Here is a 22,187-nt window from a genome sequence, read left to right as displayed (position 1 = left end):
CTGTTCTTTTTGTTGGTGATTTTGCTGTTTACAATGGCCTGTAAGCATAGCGCTGAAGTGCTGTCTAGTGTTCCTAATGCCAGAAGGCCGTGATTTGCCTTGTGAGAAAATACGTGTTAGAGAAGCTTTATTCAGGCATGCATTATAGTGCTGTTGGCTGTGAGTTTGATGTTAATGAATCAACAGTGTATATTCAGTCAGATGTCTTTAAACAGAAGTCCAGATAAAACAAGGTTGTATTTTCATCGGTTGATGAAAATGTTGTGACTAGAAGTTCACAGGAACCTAACCCTGTATTTCCTCTAGGAGCAATGGCTCAGTATTTGCTAATTCAGTGTTTGTGGCAACTTTATGGAATGTAACTACCATGAGTAGTGAGAATTGACTCTGTGTGTGTGTGTGTGTGTGCGCGCACGCATGTGCATGTGCCCTACTGGCTCTGTATCTCTGGAGGTACCCTGACTGATGCAGGTGTGGTTATCACCCTTTCCTTCAGGGCTAGCTGTGCAAGGCACAGAGGGTGAGGGTCTTCTGTCCTTTCTGCATTCAGATCTCTGGCAATATTCTGCAGAAGGAAGAAAGGGGTTCATGCATAAACCATCTAGTGAATGTTAATAGTCCCCTTTTAAAAGCAAAGTTTTTCTCTTACTAGTCGATATTTAAGGACACAAACTATACACAAGCCCTATAATTTAGACGTTACTCCATCTCCCTGATAAAGTGAGAAGTAGGCTAGATTAGGTAATAACTGGAATGCATTTCAGCATTTTTAATGTAATTTGGATGATGAGCCCCAAATTACTTTTCCAATATAAACCAATCAAGTCTATTCCAGTTTGAGCGACTTTACCAAAAATAAACTTCTTTATGAATGCATAAAAAAGAGAATTAGACTGTCTCCAAGGCATTGGGCCTCTTCCCAAAAGTGGAGAGAAGCCAGCATGTCTCAGAGTGACATGGAAGCACCAATTTAACAACCCACTGCCCTTCCTCTCTTCACCCAACTGGTCAGTTTTAGTCTTCTCAGAGGCTGTGGTTATGAGTCTAGCTTGCCTGGTCCACAGCTGCAGGCTCCACTGCTGAATTATAAATTTGTCATCCTCCATGTCACACTGTCTGATGTAGGAGGGACTGGCAAAAAGGAGTAATGTCTTAGGTCAAATCCCACCCCGCTCCTGGTGCATCAAGCAAGCTCACGCCCTCCGTGGTGAGTCAACAGTGCCGCTCTGTGGGGACCAGGCACTTTCCTCCATGTGCCTCCCCACATCTGAATGAGGCTTGAAAAGACTTCCATAAAGCTCTCTTTTTTCTTGAAGAACATGTCACAGCTAAGACTGAGCACCATGCATCAGCTACCATTGATCCTGAAATAAAATACTGTTTGGACAAAAAAACCCCAAAAAGCTTCTTTCTTGCACAGCTTCAAGGATATCAGAACACCATCCACTTCTCAGACTATCCATCACGTATTTCAAGTGTCAAAAAGTGTTCAGCGTAAACAGAGGAAGGGGAAAGCATAATATAGTGTGAAAGTTTTTTTGTATTCAAGTGTTTCCCTTTTAATGTTTAGCAATTTCCATGATATGACTAGTGCTCTAAGCTGTTAAATGGTAACATGAGAGCTGACTTGCCCTGTGACTACTAAATTGACACACTAAATAAGAATGATATACTAAATAAAGTTGAAATGAATGTCATCCTTCCACCAAATGAAAAAATTGTAGAAATATCTGTAGTAGACAAAGTGATTGAGTCAAATAATTTTGACCAGGAAAAAAAAAAGTCTAAATGTCTAGACAGGACTAACTCTTACGCAATTTAGCTTATAGGGTCCATCTCTGCCTGTGGCTCTGGGTCCCGCATTTTCACACCTGACTGGTCACCTCCCCTCCCGCACACCAGGTGTCAGGTGCTCTTTCCCCTGTTCTCAGCTGGTTGCTCCCTTCAAAAGAATTCAATTAAGTAAGGGGTTGGAAACTACAGCCCACAGGCCAAATGCAGCCCACCTCCTGTTTTTGTAAATGAAATTTTATAGAAACCCAGCCATGCTCATTCCTTCCGTACCATCAATGGCTGCCTCCACCCTATAGTGACAGAGTTAAGTAGCTACAACAGAGACCTGATGGCCCATAAAGTGTAAAATATTTACTATCTGATCCTTTACCAGTCTGCTGGTCCCTGAAATCAAGTCCTTCACACAAAGGTATTACAGTTTTGATATGTTACTTCTCCAGGAGAAGAAATCCATTACTTGGGTTTTAATAGGTAGGTAACTTCTTAATTTGATGAAAGTAATGGCTAACAGCAGGATTTAGGTCATCAGCAGTGGGATACTCAGGAGATATTTTGGGTTGGGGGAATTTCTTAAGTTCAATGACTACCTATTCCATCTACCCATCAACCCAGTTGGAGGGCCACCTACTGAGAATTTTGATAAAGTTGGGAGGTTATGGCTGGTTTGGAGAAAGACTCAAAAGAGAGGTCAGTCTGAAAGGAGTTTGGGATGGCTGCAGATGGCATTCTGGAGCAGGAAACACACAACCCAAGAGATTGTCATTTGTCTCAGTCTGATTCAAATGTTTACTCTTATCGCTTATAAACTAACAAAAATATTTTGAGGTCCATTTAAAGAATCAGATTCTTGACTTTGGTTGTCCCCTAAACTTTGGCCTTTCTACTTTTCACAGATATCTAACTTCACGAAAATAAATCTTTTTTATGGCACAGAGAAGATTTTCTCTCTGAAGTTCCCATAAGCAGTGTTATTTATCTGTGAAGAAGTCTCCTCCCACAAAGCAGCAGCAGTGAGCTCGTGGTACAGCCTGGCTTCCAGAGCACAGAGGCTGGATTCTCATCGACATTCTTAGGCAGACTTCACAAGACTTTGAAGTGGCCGCTGTACGAAATGGGAGCAAGAATATCCAGTTTCCCAACTCGAGGTGATGCCTGGGAGTGATGATCACTCCTAACATTCGTATTTGTTCAGGATATTACATCCCAAAATGTTCTCCAAAAAATTCTCTTGTTTAATCCTCAGGACGGTTGTTAACATGAAAATTGTCACCCCCTTTTTGCAGGCAAGGAAACGAAGGATCTGAAGGGTTAAATGACTCACTTCAGATCAAACAGCTGTTGGAGGAGAAATTCAAACAAAAAATTCAGGTCTTCAGAGTCCTCTCAGGGTAGAAGGTTTATTCTCTGAGCTCACGTTGGAGGGAACCTGGGGCATCATCAAAAGCAGCTACACCAGTGTAGTCATTTATGGAACTCTTAAAGGTCAAGGTTTCGTCGCTGTTCAGGTACAAGAGCGGTAAGTGGCAACCTAAAGAGGTATGGGCTGCTTTCAGGTGTCCCCATGAGCTACCCAGGATAAGTACCAGAATGTCATCACATATGGTTCCTGGACCCTCCTGGGATGGTGCTCACATAGCACTAGCACTTCAGGGGGGCTTTCTGCAAACTAGAAAAATGCAGACCAACTACACAAAGATGTTCCTTACTCCAGCTGACCCAGCCTTGGGCCAGGGCTCAGCTCAGCAAGCTGAGCAGGCTAGATCCAGCCCCTGCTCAAGTCCTTCATCTAGACAAGGCATCATTGTCCAGGCACAGCTGGTACAACCATCCTGTGCCCACTCAGTTCAGAGAGCTTCCTTTACCAAGAGGGGATGCTAAAAAGAAAGATAACCTTCTTATTTTTTTTAATGGAGGTAGTAGGAGGCCTCCCAGGTCCTCATGCATGATAAGCATGCACTTTACCACTAAGCTGTCCCTAACCCCTAAAAGGTAACCTTCTTGAGAAGAACTGAATCCATCCAGGACAGTAAACAATACACCATTTACGAAGAAGGTGACAGTTAGAGTCGAGACTCGGTATGGTTTGGGTAGTGATGACAATCTTTCTGAGCTGGAGAACTCGAGCTGATCACAGTCCAGCTCATCTCACTTCTACCTGCTTCTCCCTCTTGGCTGAGCCCCTCTCCGTGTCGCACTCAAGCCTGTTTCTCCCGTTAATTCACGTGCTGCTACACTGAATGGAAACATCCTTGAACTGGAGGGAACATATGGCTAGCAGAAGGGCGGAATTATTCTTTGCGAGCGGGTGGGTGGCCATCCCCTTCAGCGCATCTCTGTCACTATATGACAGGCAACCCTGCTGGGATAGGACACCTCCTCCAAGACTACACATTTCCGAGAGGCCTACTGCCACCAGAACATGCTGGGTCTCTTCCCGTTCCTCCTCTAAATGTTCTTGGGAGCCCATAGCCTCCTCTTGGCCATGGGGCAAAGTCCAGCTGAGCTCATTAATCACATTACAGCCATCTTTCCTGCTCAGAGATCAAAGGCAGCAAGAGCTCACAATCCTCTTTTGAATTGTGTTTTCATAGGATTTGAAGGAAGGCTTGATTCAAGAGCAAAATGGCAGCTCCAGCTAATCCTGGGAAAGACCAGTAAGGCTAACTTAGGGTGTAGCTACCAAGAAAGCAGGAGGAGAGGGAGCTAGGAGCCACTCCTCTTCATGTGCCGAAACCAGGTAGTACTGAGAATAAGACGATAAAGCAGGAGTAGAAGTGGATCCTCAGACTAAAAGGTTCGATTTACACTGAACACATTCAGTTGAAAGGTGCCCTGCCTTGCATTTATCCAGTGTGCCAAGAAGGGTCACTGAAATCATGTCCAGTCTCGTTCTGATAATTACTACCACCGTGGTCCACATAAAAATGGTTGAGCAAGTGGATATGCTTCAACGACTTCCTGTCTCCTTTTCTATACCCCTCCCTTTAAAGTTCTATGTTCTACCATATTCAGATTTGGGTTTTAATTATTCTGTTATAGGGTTTGGGGTGTAGTTATTATTTTCACGATGTAATATTATATGGTGCATATAGTGGCCCTGGATCATCTCCATCAACTTTTGACAAATAATGAGGTGTCTAGAGAACTTTGACATTCTCCTGTGTTTTCCAGAGTATATCCTACTCCAGGTTAGAGTACGCCTTTGCTGTATTTACCTGCATCCGTCCAGCCAAGATTATGTAGGTAAAATATAGCTGAAGTATGTTTTCTGATGACATAAGAGTCTGTTAAAACAATTTATAAGAGGGTTATGGTTTTTGAAAATTATACAGAAACCAACCTTTTGATATTATGTATAAACAGAGTTAAGTCACCAATGGGGGTACACTTTACTCCCCTTCCTGTGGTAAGTGATAGCGGTGCCATAATGCTGAAACTGTGGGGCAGATGAGCTGGTAATATTCAGCTAATCCAGCAGCATGCTATGAATCAGGGGCTATATTAGCAAACAGCCATTACTAGAACATCATTGACTGGCATAGCGCCACGATATGCTGAACAGAGAATTTTGGCAAGGTTGCTGCTTTATAGCCAACCAAAGATAAACTAGAATTTATTGATGTGCTATCGCACAGCACAAAATCCTAGGTAGGAAAAATAGATAAATGTGTGGTTCTGGAAAATATCGATACTAAGAGGAGATCTTAGTCAGTTCAGGCTGCTGTAGAGTACATAAACTGGGATGCTTATAAACGGTAGAAATTTATTTCTCATAGTTCTAAAGTCTGGAAGTCTGAGATCAGGAGGCTAGCGTGATCAGGTCCCGGTGTGGGTCCTCTTCTGGGTTGCAGGCTGTCGGCTTTTCCTTGTAATCTCACGTGGTAGTGAGCAGAGAGAGGAAGCAAGATGTCTCATGACTCTTATAAAGGCACTAATTCCCATTCATGAGGGCTCCATCCACATGACTTCATCGAATCCTAATTACCTCCCAAAGGCCCCACCTCCTAACACTATCACATTGAGGGGGTAGGTTTTCAAGATATGAATTATGGGGGTGATGCAAACATTCAGGCCATAGGAGGGGGCATCAAGGAATATTAAAATATGGCAAACAAGGTTTTCTCTCTTCATCCCAAGTACACAACTGGACAAAGAGTAGGTGCTCAGAAAATAACTGTTAAGGTAAACCAAGTTATTTTTTTCTGTAAATAGTGTGATTATACATATACAAATTGAGTAATTTGTATGATTTAGAGGCAGATCATATTTTGCTATCAATTTCTTTAAAAATATGTCAACAATATTCTTAGCCAATAGGCCCTTTCCAGAAGAATGGGTTTATACCACCAAAAAGCCACCAATGGTGCAAAATTACCTAATTTTCACAATCACCAGGGAAGAGGCTTTTAATTTCCCACAATGGAAATACTAAGGGAAAAAAAAACCTCTCTCAAGGCATTTTTTTTTATGTGGGGAGAATTTCAAGAAATAGTCAAACAGGGTAAAGGTTAGGGGGGCGTCCTGCCTAAGACTCACTTCCTGCCATTCATACGGTTCCCACGCTTTCTCTCCTTCATAGACGCCTGCAGGACAGTCCTTTGCATGCGAACCCTGCCGGGTTCCAGGAAATGCTCCTGGCTGTGCTCTGTGGCCGGGTGTCCCACACTGACAGGTCAGTGTACAAAAGCTGTGAGCAAACAACGTGGCCTCCGCTTTTGCTTTCAAGCTGTCTGGGGGAAAATGCTGACGTCTCTCGCTACCTCTCTTCCTGTCTCCGTCTTCCTGTTGATCTGTGTGTGCTTTCATAACTTCCCCACACATGACTCATTCTACTTCATCCCAAAAGAATAGCGAAAAGGAACAATGAATTCAGACAGCCCGTTCGTACCAATTTAGGTGAGCCCTTCTTAATTAAGTCAGTCCAGAGTCAAAATCCCAGATTTAAAAAGATGATGGACAGATTATGAGGTGATTAGTCACACTAAAAACGGTTTTGGAACTCAGAAGGGTAAAGCTGGGAAGGAGTCTTAGAAATCGTTCATTGCACTCACCCTCTCATTTTGTAGCTGAGAAAACTGAGCCACAGAAGGAGAATGACCAGGCCAATGACCTTCTCATCCCTAACTCATACTTTTCAGAAAGGAAAGTTTCACCAAAGGAATTTTCATTTTTTAGAGCAATCAAAATATGATTTATTTTGAAAATATTTCTCTCATACAGACATTCTTAGGAAAATACCTATGTAGAGTGAAGGACAACGGCTCTTGAAAGGGAGTGTGAATTTGAGTGGTACTACAGTTATATACGCGTTTCTAAACCCGAGGATGATGAATCTAGTTTTCCCCCGGGTCCTAATCTATACTTATTCTTTTGTTTAGTTTTTAAATTGTTTTTAATTGAAGTATAGTCGGTTGATGACACTGTGTTATCCAGAGCAGGTTTCCTACTCCCTATTAACAACTATGTTTGGAATAAATACATATTATGAACAGAACCACCCAAACAGGTAGTTAATGAACATTCGTGGATTATATATTGACATAAATGTATTTTTAAACTTCGAGAGGAGACAGAGGATTAACAACATCAAGGTCACCTCGTTTGCTCTTGATAACCTTGGTGGGCACCCTTTCCGCTGCCTTCTTAGCACCCTCCCGCATCATCTCTACAACTTGCCTGTGTGATTTTTCAGGTAGCATCTGTGTGAGCAACTAGTCATGTGCATGTCCACATGCACACACACACACACACACACACACACACTCACATGCACATATGATGCTTCTATGAACGAAAGCTGGTGCAGAACATTAACTCAATTCAATAGAAAAGAAAATGCTTTTTTCTTTCTTTTCTTAAAAGCTTGGTGCAGGCACCCTTCTTAGGGGCACGCTGTTAGTCTGGGCTTTTGTCCTGGTTGGCTCCTGGTTTTTTTTAATGCATGCTGGAAGTGCCACTCCTATGAACGTACTCTGCAGAGGCCACTTTGGCTTGCTGCCACCTGCCCTTACTAGATTAAGAAGCGTGGATCCATTGCTATTATGGAGCCTGAAGCAGAGCCAAGAAGAAGTCTCAAAGGGCCCTCTCCCCAGACAAGTGTGAGTAGAATAAAAATGAGACACAAATGACGGCACAAAGCCTCTAGCACTCTTGGGGCAAAGTAGGGGGTGGGGTTCTGTGTTGTAGGCTAGGAGGATGTTCTAGTTCTTGGGAAAGAAATGAAATTAAAGCATGTTTTCCTTTACAGATGAAGATCCTTCAGACCTGTTATCAACAGGGTGGCTCTTTTTCTGTTGTTTATCCTCAGAGAGGGAACTGGAACTATTAAAACAAAGGCACACATTCAAGGCTGGGCAAGGCTGAGTGGAGAAGTGTCTCCATGACTTTCTAGTTATCCAGAGTCCCCATCCTGATGATCAGATAACAGAGGAAGCAATTGAATATACTCATTTATACTAAAGTGTTAAAGACTTGATGTGTTACTTCTCCCAGAGGCACCTACACTCCAGAGGTAATTACTTTCTAGAGGCCAGTGGAGGGCAAAGAATATTTAACATAAATGAATATACAGAACTAATGGTAGAAATTCAGGCACCAGCACTTTCAACTCACCCTACCCAGGAAACCATCTCTTAATACAAGAGTGGATCTAAATATATCTGTCTGATGCGGTGACAAGAAAAAAAGGGAGAGTCATGCGCAGCAAACCTAGAAGGGTAAGTCATGACGTCTGCTATTTTCCCTTCCTCCTTCCTTTACCAATCATTCTAGCCCTCAGAATGTTTCCTGCAATTGCATGCGTCCAATGCCTTTTTGCCCCGTGACTAAACCAGTTCTGAAGAATCAGCAAAGCCTGTCACATGTTTTATTAGCCAAGATAGACTCAGTGCTGAGTTCAGTGCAAAATAAAATTAGAGGTCAAAAACAATGCCATGGAACAGAATAAAATAGAAACAAACAATCAAACCCCAGGAGGAAATGTCAGGCCCCACAAGAACTATACAAATAGCGCGCAAAGGAGAGAGAATCATTACTGTTTTTAATGAGAAAGAAGGACACTTAAGCTAATGATGCTTGATTATTTTTCCTTTTTACTATGAGGGTAAGAAGAGAAAAAAATCCATTTGGTCGTATCAGGGTCAGAGAATTTACCAGATATTCGCCCACCAACAGCCTCTCAGTGCCTCTCGGTCATTCCTTCGGACGCCTGCACCATCGCCTTTTACTCTGCTTTGGCTCCAGCAAGACACTATCATGAGATTCTACTTCGTTGTGGTGCCAGGGCAGGAGGAGTGGTCCATCCCAGGAGCAGGCCCTTGAGGGGTGCACAGCCTGGAGAAGACTTAAAGACAATCATAAAACCAGCAAAAAAGCCAGTCTGCTTTCTATTATTGCCATGGCAAGCAATTCTAAACAATGTCAGTAATAAACTGCTCTCTCCCCACCAAAAAAAAAAAAAAAAAACACAAAACTTTCCTTAGTCTAGGTTCCAAACAATTGCTGCAATTGCTGTTGAGTTTTAACAACATAAATGTAAGCTTCAGTTTAGCACATTTTTTATTGCTTCTCCTTCAGTAAACATAGCCTACATGGAAGTTGATTTGGAGGATTAACTGTGCATTTATTTTGAGAGTAAGTACATAAGAAAGTTTGCTTTGGGCACAAGTGTCCATCCTCTCTGGTCCTTCAAATCCCAGTATTCAAACAATTAATTCGAAATAAACAATGATAGCACAGTGATTGTAAAGACAACTGAACTCGAGTTATTTCAATACCATCATTCTGTGTGACCACTTAAGGTTTTTAGTTGTGTTTAAAGTTTCTGGGATTTATTATCAAATAGGATTTTCATGCATCCCTGCCAAATGTGTCCTCAAGTTGAAGACTTTTCCTATTTACTTAAACCGTTGCTTCATGTGAAAGAAATCTTCCAGAATTAAAATTAGTGAAAAGTGTTCTTTGATCAAAGATGGATCGATGTGTCAGGAATATGGGAAGAATAACAAGTTTGATGAAGTCATTGACAAATTTGCAGAAGTTAATTGCAAAAACACAAACTATAAAATTACTCTTCATTACTGTAAAAGACCAATAGGTAGGTCTAAGTTTTCATCTCTTTCTTCAAAATAACATTAATGAAATTGAAAGTATTACTTATAACCCTTCCTTTTTTTAGATTGTGACATCTATTGTATTTTTTTTGTTGTTGATATGATACAAAGTTTCATAAAAGAAAATACATTTTCTGGGGCTTATTATTGGTTTTATTGCATGATTATTACTAAAAATAATTCTGTCATATAGAAAGAAGGTGCACTCTGGGTGTCAAATATTAGCCCTAGCACCTCAACCTGTTACCCATTCTGTTTAGGGGCTCCCTGATTCTCTCCTTCCCACCCAGCCTCATTCCCACCCCTGCCTCCAACACCCCCACCCATCACGCCAAGAAAGGTAGATCAGATGTACTTAAAATCATTCATCCATCCTCCCAGGTTCTTTCATCTTTCTCCTACTTTTTCATGTAAAGAAGGGAGTTAGATTACAAAAGTAGGATTAAAACTCGTTCCTCTACCCTTTTTTCCCAGTTGTTGCGAGCAGAGATGAGCAGAAGACTGACCCTCCAGGAGCCACCTACCCACGTGAGTGAGGCTGGGGAGACCATGGGAGGCAGGATGATTCAGCTAGTACAAGCCCTGCTGGACTCGGACCCCTGTGTCAAGCCATGTCCAGCCAGGAGCACTCAGGGGTTTTCCTCTCCAGAGGAGAGAGTCTGATGACCCAAGTCTTAGCACCCTCCTGATACCGCAAGAACACTTGGTCCTGAGATGTGGCTTTCATCAGCACTGCCTGGAGCCCGCACCCCTCCTGCCCTGCACACCCAGGCCCCTAGCATCACCCTTAATCCCACAGAGAGAAGGGCGTTTACATTTCAATCCACATACATCTCCCTAGCCCCTTCCCAGCTCTGCGCAGCCTGTTGTCCCTAATTCTGAAAAATCAACTCAGAGCAAGAAGGAAAAGATTTCCCACCAAAGGTTTAGCACAAGATTATCATCACTCTTCAGTTCTCAAAATGTTCCTAAGTCATTTGATAGTGATTCGTTATGGCATTGTGTCACATTTCCTTCATGTTGATGATGGGGAAAAGTTATGATACTTATTTTTCATTTTTACTTAAAAAATATAATGAATTCCACTGATGACCTATTTCTGAAATCCACCAATCAAAGGAAATTGTAAAGTTCACCATAGTAACAGCTCAGCTTCAGTCACCCAAGTGAGAACCACATAGCTTAGGAGGCCCCGGCCAATTGCCGGGCAGAGCAGTGTTACCATCTCAAAGCAACCAAGAGATCTGCAGTGGCAACATCAGTTGCTATGTAAAAGAAAAATTAGAAACAATATTCCCCCAGGGAGAAATAAAGGTATTAACTGTTAAGTCATACTTGAGTCATGGTTGTGAGGACCCATCCTAAAATATCCACCTAAATATAGCTCAGATAATACCTGTCAGATCCAAGTATCCACATGCTAGGAACCCTCCACCTACCACCACCTGGAATGAACGAGGGGCAACTCTCTATAGAATAGACCGCTTCTGAATAGGAAGGGAGAGAGTCTTTGAATACTAGAAACTGTAAGGCCTGTTAGGATGATAAATTACGCATGAATCATCACGTTTAATCCGGTGAGGGAGGCAGGCAGATAGCATTATTATCACTAAACTCCCCATCTCTCCCAACCCCAAATCTTTCTCCCCTTCCGGCTCCCCCACAGCTTTCCCATCTCCACTAATGGCAACACAATTCTTCCAATTGTTCAGACCAAAAACCTGGGAGGCCTCTTCGACAGTTTTCTTTTTCATGCACAATCCAGTCCATCAGCAGACTGTGTTTTTTCTGCTTTCAAGATATATCCGAAATCCAGTCACCTCCACAGCTACCCCTTCATCCAAACAACCATCATCTCTCGCCTGGAGGCAGCAGCCTCCTAACCTGTGTCCCTGCTTTCACACCCTTGCCCACCCACAGTCTATTCTTAACACAGCAGCCAGAGAGACCCTTCCAAACATAAGGCCTTGGCTCATGACCCTCCAAGGACTTCCTCACAGTGAACCCAAGTCCTCGACATGACCAAGACTGCACACAACTTAGCTCCCTCTTATTTCCCTCTGCCCCCATATGCTGCTATTGTCTGCTTTCCTCACTGCTCCAGCCACACTAGTCTCCCCGCTCTTCTTCCAGCACATCAGGCTCCATCCTACCTCAGGGCCTTTGCACTAGCTACTTCTTTTGTTTGGAACATTCTCCCCAGCATGTACCCTCAGGGCTCACTCCCTCACTTCCTTCAAGTGTTCACTCAAATGTCACCTTTTCAATGAACACTTGTCTGACCTATTTTAAAACTGGACTTTGTACCCACATCCTTTACCCATATCCTCTAATCCTTTTCTCTGGCACTGTGGGTACCTAGAACCATGCCTGGCACTTACTAAGCACTCGATAAATATCTGATTATGAATAAAGGAAGAACTGTTTTACAGGTAAAGTAATTGCGCTTAAGAAACTAAATGATTTACTCAGAGGCTCCAGAACATATTAGAGCCCAGACTTGAACTTAGGTTTGCCAATTACTCCCCAAAATGTTCCACCCATTCTACCACATTTTGGTTTCCTTTTCCAGATCTACCACCTCTTCTAATAAGTGCCTTGAACACATTAATTCCCTGGGAAGGAAGAAGGACTGCTGGGCTGAGGGTGTGGCCACAGCAGGAGTGAAGAGTAGGGGTGAGCTGGCCCAGAGCCTGAGTGATGCCCGAGGGACACTTCCAGGTGAGTCAGAAAGTGTGGCTGAGGCCATGTCAACTGGACTCTGCCAATGACACCCCACAGGCGATGACCTCCCCCATGAAGCCCCCTTCTTGGGGACAGACCATTCAGCACTCCTATCCCTTTATTCACTCAGGTCAAAAACAAGAATTTAAATGGAATTTTTAGTTTATAAAATGTTTAATCAATTCTTGCTAGTGTATTCTCAAAGAGTCTCAGCGTTGTATTAAGTATACATTGCGTGACTGGTTGAAAAAAAGTTTTAAATCCAGTCACCAAATATTTTTTGGCCTATACAACAGTTTTAGGGTTTGTTTTGTTTTTTAAACAGAAACCACCTAGTGTTACTGGATTATGTGGAATGTTTTTGATTAAAACTATGCTGAAAACTGATAGTTTGCCCATATTTTCTGCCCTAATTCTGATAGTGGATGGTAAAGGGTGGAGGATGAGATAAGTGGGTTCTGGGGAGAGACCACCCAGAAGCAGGGCACAGAGAGGAATAAACTTAAAGCAGGAACATTTTTTCTATTGACGACTAGAAAATGCTGGTATAGACACAAACACCGTCAGCAATCTTGTTGGGTACCTGTTAAAGAAAAAAAAAATCGTGGCTCTTCCACCAAGAAACTAGAAACATGAAAGACAAAATCAAGAATAGTAGCTACCCCTTTTGGGGCAGTCACATCGTGGCAGGCATTTTGCTAAGTTACCTTCATACAGTTTTACTTTTTAACTTCTCAGAAGCCCTGGATGGAAGGAGTTACGTCCCTATTTTGCAGAGTCAGCTCAGAGATATGAAATGACTTGCCCAAGGTCACACAGCTAGACAGTGACAGAGCTGACCCACTTGCCTCCAAAGTCCTTGTTCTTAACTGTTACATGACATCTCTCTTCAATAAGATTAATTCATGTGGTATAAATAAACATGGAAGAAAGAGAAAACTTGAAGGTGACATAAGGAAACATTAAAAAAAAAAAACAAACCCTCAGCGAAATCACTGATCTATTTAAAGCATTTGTGTAGAGAGAGTTAGTCAGGTGTATGAAGGCCCTGAAAGGGCCGTGTCCTCAGTCCTGCTTCTCAACTCAAAGGCAGCGCCATCATCCCCTTCATTTAATGCCACAAAGTTAGCTCAGTACCAGTAGAAAAGGAAATGTCAATGCCTTGCTCAGAAAGGTTCTCATTGCCAGAGGTTGTGGAACACGAATTATTCTGTAATCATTTCCCTGTTGGCATAAAACTCACAAATAAGACTGTTTCGCTACACCAACAGCCCGGATGGCCAGCTCTCTCCACGTAGTCAGGTAATCAAGGGTGGGCACCAAAAGTGAATGGAATATGGGGAGGTGAAATGTTCCACTGAAACTGGTGGGGAGGAAGGGGTGGATTTGTGTTAAAGCGACCACTCCTGCGTCACATTCTTTCTAGTATTTTGCCTCAGAAGCAAATCTAAACCTAAACAGAAAAAATTAAAGACCTATTACGGATTCCTTTTTTTTTTTTTTTTAATCTGGCCTAATTTTACTGCTGAATGTGAAGTCAACATGCTGTAGGATCTGGCATTCTGACATAGTCCAGGGCAGTTTCTACCCAGACTAAACTTTCTGACTGTTTAGCTTGAGAAGCAGACGTTCCTCTGTTAAAGGTAGTTGTAGCTGCATTACCTAACATCAGGATCACCTTTTAGCTCCTTTCTACATTTTTCAAGCAGCAGCAGCTCTCACCTTTGCAGTGAAGCCACCTTTGACCACCTGTACCTGAAAGTCCTTAGCATTTGTTGTCTGGACCAACCATTAGGAACTTGTGTATTTACAAATATTGTACAAGCCAAGATGCCCTAGTGGAAAGGGCCCTGGAATCAGACAGCTGGGAGCTCAAAATTCCTGCTCTGAGATTTGCTGGTTGTGAGATTTCGGGCAAGTTACTTACCCTTTCTCTCTGCAGCTCTGTCATTATAAAATGAACACAACGACCCTGAACTTACGGAATTTTTTTTTAGTGAGGAGTAAATATTGGGAAAGGGCCTAGTATAGTGTCTGGAACATAGCAAGTGCTTGATTATTATTTTAAAAGCAAACTACATAAACAAATGAACCAAGAGTTGGCCAAAATGGGAATGTAGAATTCTAACTGCATCTCAATCCTTGCTGAACTATCCTAATTAATTACAGATGTATCCAGTTCTCAGGAGAGAACTGGAGTACAAAGCAACCCCATTTGGAAAAAAGGACACACTCCCTCTTCCCAAGTTTTGAGACGAGTTTGCTACACTTCCTTCGAAACTGAATGATGGTTTTCTTCTCAGCTGACTCAAGGACCAAATCTCTCAATCTAGTAATATTAAATATTCAATTTAAGCTCAACATGTCTCTTCTAATCTTTACAACATTCGACCTCATCTCACCAAAGCCATGGTTACAGGCAGCAGCATCTTTGTCTCAGTCTCCACAGGTCTTTTGTTAACCTGTCTGTCCATAAACAGAAACTACCTGTTATAATCAAAATGTAGATTTCAGGCTATAAATCCTGTTTAAAGGCACAAGCCCAACCCTAGAGTGTGTTGGAATAGTCTTTTGACAGATGAAATCTCAATTTTAAATGACATAAAACAGAGCTATATGTTAGCCCCTCCCTCTTCCTCAGACCGGCTGAATAAATTATTTGGCACAGCTCTCAGGTGAATTGGATGGATGCCCTCCAGGCACTGGAAATAGAAAGGCCAGTGTCTTCCCTGGTGCTCCTGTGAGTTTATCATTAGGAACTTGGGACAGCTTTATGAAGCAGTTGGACCTGTTGTCTGATGTTGTTGGAAAGCTGAGCATAAACAATGGAAGTGGGGGTTGGGAAACAGTAGTGCTGATCTGCAGGCCCTTTCAAGCCCTTGGCTACTAGGGTGGGGAGCAGGAGCCAGGTTTACTTGCTGGAGGGCCCAGTGAGCCCTGAAGGAAAAGAATGGAAAAGAGGACTTTGGAACTGAAGCGACCCTGGGGAATGGGGTCAAGGACCCAGATGCCTGAATTCTGCCCTGGGGGCCCTGGCTGAGTGTTGGTGTGGAGGGATGCTTTTACATAATACACACGTAACGCTACCCAAACATCCTCTGAGCCAACTCCATGTTCCCCAGAGAGAGGCCTACTAGGGAATAGAAAAGATAAGTCTGTCCATTTGGGATGCTAATGAAAGAACCATTAGAAAGAAAATGCACCTTGAATCAGAGCAGCAGATTAAGTCTTCAGACAGCAAAGCAGGGGTGGCCCCAGTGACAGCTGCAAGAAAACTTTGGTGACTTCCAAGGAGAATCTGTAAGACACACTGCCCTTAGAGTCAGGCAAGAGGAAACCATGCTTTGGAGGGCCCCATATGTCACAAACACAAAGAAAAAAATTTAACAAACACATGGACGGCTTTGTCACTCAGGCTCTGGGTTTCAGCTGTGATGCACTAAGACCCTAACATTAAACATCTTCTCTCCTGACTTACTCTGTTCAGGCCCTGGGGAAACGTTTCCCTGCATCTTTTGCCCTGCATCCAAATGCCATCACGGATAGTGGGTATTGCTGCTGTGGACTTCAGAGATGGATACTGCTTCAGAGGGTGGATAGGAGTTGAGTAGCTAAAGCACTTAGGTAAGTGAAGAGCACAAGTAACTTGCCCAGTCTTTCCTCTCAGCATACATGGGATAGATTATTGCAGAACAAAGTACTATTTTGCTGAAAGACAGTTTTCTTGCTTTTTTTTTTTAATGTTCCAGTTTGTCATTCCAAGAGCAGCACATATTTTAGAATCTGTTACTTTGATTTAAAACATTTTTTAAAAGTTTAATTGAAGTATAGTTAATTTACAATGTTGTGTTAGTTTCTGGTGTACAACATAGGGATTCAGTTATATATATGTGTGTGTGTGTATATATGTCCCTTTTCCTATTCTTTTCCATTATAGGCTGTTACAAGATATTGAATATGTTCCCTGTGCTAAACAACAATAGGACCTTGTTGTTTATCTATTTTATATATAGTAGTTAGTATCTGCAAATCCCGAACTCCCAGTTTATCCCTCCCCAATCCCTTTGCCCCTGGTAACCATAAGTTTGTTTTCCATGTCTGTTAATCTGTTTTATCTTTTTTTTTTTTTTTTTTTTTTTTTTTAGATTCCACATGTAAGTGATATTACATGGTATTTTTCTTTCTTTTTTCTGGCTTACTTCAGTTAGTGTGATAATTTCTAAGTCCATTCGTGTTGCTGCAAATGACATTATTTCATTCATTTTATGGCTGAGTAATATTCCATTGTGTATATATACCAAAACTGCTTTATCCAACTTTCTGTCAATGGACATTTGGGTTGTTTCCATGACTATTGTAAATAGTGCTGCTATGAACACTGGCGTGCATGTGTCTTTTTGAAATAGAGTTTCCTCTGGATATATGTCCAGGAGTGGGATTGCTGGATCATATGGAAAGTCTATTTTTTAGTTTTTTAAGGAATCTCCATACTATTTTCCATAGTGGCTGCACAAATTACATAATTCCATTGATCCCATGAATGTTAGGCTGGCCCTGTCTGTGAGTGACCCAGGACCCAGCCACAGGAAGGAACAGGATGGGAACACTGGTGGCAGTGATTCTGCTGTCTGGGGATTCCTTAGCTTTGCATCTATCATCTTGTATGTTCTCTCCCAGAGGGTGTGGCCTGAAAAGGCCAGGGTTACCAAACACTGAAACTAAAATCACTGTCTTTGACAAGCATTCTCTTATTTTAACATAGATCCTACCTGCTGGCCTCTTCCAACAGGTCAACTGAGGGAGCACATTTGACAGTTGACTTATTTGAGTAGCAGGAACATTTTCATATAGAACTTTCACTCTCCCCCCTTTTTGAGGAATGATGGAACAGGAACCTCCAATTTCTCTCCCCACTACTTGCTGTTGCTGCCCAAGGGAGGAATGGCTGCTTCTTAAGGATGGTGGGGTAGCTGAATGTCATAATAGGAAAAATAGATTCTTTTTGACTGCTCCTGTGTTTCCTGTCTCCATAGTAGGAATCCAGGAAGGGCCTCTCACAAGGGGAGGCCAACCATCCTCCTTCCCTCCCTGTTCAGCCCTGGCTGGGTCAGTGAGAGGACTTTTGACCCCTACAGCTGGTAGGTTAGTGTTGGAATCTGCACTGCAGGTCTAGTCATGGGCCTCTAGTCACACTTGACACCTGACTTGATGACTCAGCATCAGAAACAGAAGATCATAGGTCCAAGTCATAAAAATCTCTGTTTTTTGAAGTTGGGGCCCACTAACTCAGAGAGAATATGGAAGACCAGGTCTCTTGTGTTTTGGTCTAAGGTGACCAGCTCTGGATTGGCAGACAGCCCTTCTCCACATAGTCATTTGAGGGCTCAGGCTGGCAGTGCCTCTGTCATCTTCAGCCCGTGGCTTCGAAGGCTGCTCTAGTCCATCCACCCAGAAGGGAGAAGAGTGAATTTTGTATTTAACATCCTGTACTAAACTTTCAGTCAAGTCTTACCCCAAACTGCAGCCTCGTTTCAGCTGTGCTTTGGGGAATTCAGGGGAAGAGCCTGCATCAGGCTTGAGATGGAGTAGGAAAGAAGAAAATGTAACTTCCCTGCCAGTGCTGCAGGTAGAGGCTGGCTGGGGTGTGGTGGCTCAGCAAGGTGGCTAGAGAAGAAGCTATTGGTTCTATTTCTAAAAACACACAAGCTCTCACTCTTAGGGCCCCTAAGAAATATCTGGGGGTATTTGATGGGGTTAACTTCCCATGAAGCCTAGCAGAGGCTCAAAGCTATTATAAAGTGGGTGTCAAATGTGACTCAGTTTTGTGGCCCCAGACTACAAAGGTCAATACATGTAGGTCAGATGAGTGTTTCTGTTCCAGTTTACTTTAGTTGCTTAAATTCATTTATTCATGTTTATGGAGCACCTACTCTGTACGAAGCACCCACTGTTCTAGGCACTAAGTATAAAAGACTTAAAAAAAAAGAAAGGCAAATCTGACTTTATGAAAAAGTCTCTGGCCACAGAGGGGAAAACCACATTGCAAGGTACATTGTATATCTCTTAAGTCCTAATCAGGAATAGAGAGAATTATCAATATTTGAATTTTTAAAGCTATGATTTAAATATGCTTTCGCTAAATTATAAGGAAATCTGATCCAGTCCATAAGAATTAGGATGATATAGTAGATGTGGCACATCAGGAGGATTTAGGAGTATATCTTCACCCTAGAATAACTTTCTGAAAAGTGAAAATGCCCTCTAAAGATTTTTAGCTCTTCCGTACCCCAACCCCCAGTAGTAACCATTGAGATTTCCTCTTGGCTCTTGGCCAAAATCTAAATACTATCTTGGCCACTCACATCTGAAAAAAAACAGAACAATGAAGTCCTAGAAACAGACAGTCTGTAGATATTTCTTTTGAAAAGAACACTAGAATAGAGCGTCTAAATCTTCTAACTGCCATTGCTAACGTAGTCTGTGTAAAAATACAATAGTGAAGAGGCAAGGACCAGAAAGTTCCAAGTTGTCAAACATCGACAAGATACTACAAATCATCGCTCTTAAAAAATGTGGCTGTCAGAGCCTGTGATCCTGATTACCAAGACATCTGTGACTAAATAATGCTGGTTATGGAAATTGCTGAAAAGTTATAAATAAATGTTAAATAATACAGTACAGCTCATTCCCCAGGTGTTGTTTCTCTTCTCAAGTAAGGATCTACAAGAACCAAGTGACAGCATATGCAGCTTTGCTGTGGGTGTAAAGCTCTAGAGAGATTGTTCAGTCACATTTGCTTATGTACGTTTACTCTATCAGCCTCAGTAACATTATCATTTCTTGCTTTGTTATTTCTTCTGTCCAATCTACATCAGTAGTCTGTTCTCATAAATAATTCAGCATCTGCCTGGGCATTTATTTGTAATATTATCTTACGTGATGTTATGTAGGAAGAGGGAGGTTAGTAATGCTTCTATATGGGGAAGTAACATTTCTTTCAATCTTTCATATTTGCAGAGTGTGGTTCTCTCACATCTTTGCCTATGAATTTACACTGAACTTTCTCTTCCAGAAAGCCTGGTTTCATGCACTTAAGCGTGCCGCAACATTTGATACAACTGAAACTTGGTAAGAGGGTCCAGTCTAGTCAAGTATGCCTACAAAATGATCTACCACACATTTAGTGCCTGGTGAACCTGCATCTATTTATATATACAAACAAGCATTGAAGGAAGTGAATCACATCTGCATACACTATGGGGCAAGCGGAAACTTTTTTTCCTGCAGCAAAATAATGGTGATTAAATGCTGTCCCATTCTGAATTAATCTCACTTAATACCAAAAGAAAATATATATATATATAGTTAAAGATTAAGAATGTTGAGGATTTTATGAATGCAGAACACTGAATTTAACCTGAGTTTTTTTCCCAAACAGAATTTGAGGTAACATTATTAAAATTTCTAGGACAAATTAGATCTCAGAGCCAGGTGTTCAAATTTGAGATTTGTAGATTTGTTGAAATCTTGCTGGCTTACCTCCTACAAGATATCCTACATATATTTGGAGCTATTGGGGAGTTCACCATAATTGCAACAGACATCCTCCAGTTTCTAAACAGAGTTAAGGAAGATAAACTTTGAAAACAGAAAGGAGTCCATTTTGAAGGAGGTATACTTACACTTCTCTTGACTGCCAGTGACTGAGTAAGAGTATACTTTTACTAAATTATGAAACCTGCTGGGGTCCAGGTCAAGCGTTCACTCAGAGACCTTTACGCACGCTGTTCCCTCTGCTCTACCCCAACTTCCAACCTAATCTCAATTCACCCTTAGGATCTCAGCTTCCCTCACCTTAGAAGAGGTCAAGTGCCCCCCTATATGCTCACATGGTACTCTCTATCTCCACTTTGTGTCACTATCTCCTCTTTGTTTTAGTGGTTGATTGCTGTCTGCTTCCCCCGACAAACATAAAGAAGCCTTAGGAGAGAAGAACCACATCTCCCTTATTCACCACTTGCCAGCCATGTTCAAGATTGTTGTTCAATAAGGATTTGAATGGATAAATCAACGCATGTGAGTAAAAATAACAATATCATTTATATGCTTGCTTACTATATGTCAGGCTCTCTGCTGAGTATTTCACGTGTGAAAATGAATGAATGAATGACCATCAAAAGTGAGTGCTAAGAATGTTAAAATTATCTGAAAGAATAGTAGATCTCATCTTAAACAAGTTATGTGTGAAGTCTTTTTGTTTACGTAAAATTTAGGGGAACGTTCCAAAGTCAGTATTACATCATCCACCTAACCTGCAAACCAGGGAGAAACAAATTTTATGGGTAAACTGCCAAGGGCAAAGGTTGGAAAAGACCATCCAGGATAAAAGAGTAAGGTGCCAGCCAGTAGTAGCCAGAGAAAAGAGCAGTTAGGAGGCCCAGAGTAAATGTACATTTTCCTCAGATTTTCAGAGAGGTCTGTGGACCCTAGAAGGGTTAAAAACTAATGCTGCTTGTACTATTTTGTGAACTGCATTGTTCATTCAGTTCATCTTGATCATCTTATCACATGATCAAATGTTCTTCTGCAACGTCTTTTCAAGTGGCTACAAGAATTCTGTTGCATACACTTGCCATTGTTTATTTAACTCTTCCTCTGAGATTGGGCAACCTAAACATTAGGTTACCTCCATTTTTTTGCTATTATCAATTCATAGTTAAATCTTTGCCCTTATCCTTATTTACTTGGAGTAAATTTAATATATTGAAGGGATCAAATTATAGGGGCCAGTGTTTCCAATTGTGTTTGAGAAGAAAATGGATTCACACCCAGGCCTGAGATCATATCCTTCCTTTAATTCACAGAGCACAAAGCTAACAACTTCAAAACATTTAACAGCATTAACAACACTTAGCATTTTAATTTACTTTCATTGAGTTGCTTTACCATTTCTTCATCTTGCCTCAATCAAAGCAGCAAAATGTTAGCAATGTTAAATTAAAAGAAATTCTAAAGGAGCCATCTGGGAATGGCAGGACCTTGGTCTATGGGACATTCTTTTCTTTGGAGGGGGGGAGTTAAGTAATTAAGTTTATTTATTTATTTTTAGAGGAAGTACTGGGAATTGAACCCAGGACCTTGGTATGCTAAGCATGCAGCTCTACCACTTGAGCTATACCCTCCCCCTCTATGGTATGTTCTTGACTATGGATATTTAAAATACTTGTCATGATATTTCTTCTAACTCTGGAGAGTTTTTTAATGTGTGAAATTAAGTGATAATCTTACAAAGCAATCGTGGACCCCTCTGCTAAGAAAAATCTCTAGTTTTCTACACTAGTAAGAATTTTTAAATGTCAAAACAGAATACTTTTGATTTCTTACCTCCTAAAAGGCAAACCAGGCCATTCGGTGGCTTGTGTGGTTCAAAGAGAAAAGAGGTTCTAAAATCAGTATGAAACCAGTCCTACTGTGACATAATAATGAATAGAATCACTGATTTCAGAAATAACAGAACTCAGGGTCTATGAGAAAGTCAACTTGGCTCACATTCCTAGA

The 22,187-nt window shown here is 41.7% G+C and overlaps 1 protein-coding gene across 1 annotated transcript in view; it reads left to right on the top strand.

The window, feature by feature from the left end:
• The first annotated feature begins 12,499 nt into the window (after window positions 1–12,499).
• PELI1 (pellino E3 ubiquitin protein ligase 1) overlaps window positions 12,500–22,187 on the top strand; it is a 134,407-nt gene continuing 124,719 nt past the window's right edge. The window contains exons 1-4 of the mRNA XM_032497669.1: window positions 12,500–12,626; window positions 16,117–16,253; window positions 19,702–19,757; window positions 20,568–20,705. The gene's annotated coding sequence lies outside the window, so the exon portion shown is untranslated. The remainder of the gene's footprint in view (window positions 12,627–16,116; window positions 16,254–19,701; window positions 19,758–20,567; window positions 20,706–22,187) is intronic.

This window comes from Camelus ferus, chromosome 15 (assembly GCF_009834535.1).
Source record: "Camelus ferus isolate YT-003-E chromosome 15, BCGSAC_Cfer_1.0, whole genome shotgun sequence".
Lineage (NCBI taxonomy): Eukaryota > Metazoa > Chordata > Mammalia > Artiodactyla > Camelidae > Camelus > Camelus ferus.
Note: the sequence above shows the minus strand (reverse complement) of the source record. Positions and strands in the feature narration are given on the sequence as shown.